Source organism: Sinocyclocheilus grahami, unplaced genomic scaffold (genome assembly GCF_001515645.1).
Source record: "Sinocyclocheilus grahami isolate Dianchi unplaced genomic scaffold, SAMN03320097.WGS_v1.1 scaffold876.1, whole genome shotgun sequence".
NCBI classification, from domain to species: domain Eukaryota; kingdom Metazoa; phylum Chordata; class Actinopteri; order Cypriniformes; family Cyprinidae; genus Sinocyclocheilus; species Sinocyclocheilus grahami.
Window position 1 is genome coordinate 1,113,178 of NW_015506055.1, and position 1,066 is coordinate 1,114,243.

The following is a 1,066-nucleotide window of genomic DNA, read 5'->3' on the forward strand; positions in this document are numbered from 1 at the left end:
GCAGGGACTTGGTAGTATGGCGCAGTGGGTATTCTTGTTCCCAAAGCGAATCTCGACACAGCTCGAGTTGCTGAACGGGAACGTCTCTAGGTTACGTATGTAACCATGGTTCCCCGAGGGAACGAGACGCTGCGTCTCTTTGCCATACTCCCTGCATCCCTGCAGGCGCTACTTCATCGAAGCTGGTTTGCGCTCTGCTGGATGCGCTTTTATACTTTCTGGTGCTTACATCACCCCGCTTGTGACGTCTCGCTGCTCCATTGGACTGATTTGACACGTGCTTCAGAACGCGGTCATGCAAGGGCGTTCCCAAAGCGAATCTCGATGCAGCGTCTCATTCCCTCGGGGAACCATGGTTACATACGTAACCTAGAGACGTTTTTTTCCTTGTTCTTTAGCATCTGCTGTGAAAGCATGATCTCATCATATCAGGTAGCATATATATTTTCCACAATGAGTTGTCTTATATGTGGTGTATGTTTATATGTGTCCTTGTGAATTCATTTTGAGCTTCATGGACTCCACAGATCAAGCAGACTACTATGCTGTAAGAAATGCTGTCCTGCAAACCTAGTCAAAGGTCATACAACCTAGTCGTTAACAAAAGGGATTTAAAACCAACATCACATTAACATTGATCAAACGATATTACCAATTATAATTTTTTGTTCATTTCAATATTGATTCAACAGCAATGATGTAGAATAAACATCAGTGTAACATTGATTCACTGACATCATTGATTATTTGTGTTAATTTCAATAGTGCTTCAACATTGGTGACGTGGAATCAATCACAGTATAACTTTGATTCAACAATATTACCATTGATTATTTTTGTTCATTTCAATGTTAAATCAACAGCAGTAATGCAGAATCAATCAGTGTATTTTGATTCAATGGATTTATTATTATCTTTTGGTTGAAGTCTCACCATTGTTTGCAGGTACAAATTGATCATAAATCAACATCTCTTCATGCCATTGATTCGATGACATTTTTATTTAAATTTTTTTTTTTGAAATCTCACCATTGTTTCAACATTAATTGCAGGTGCAAAAGTGATA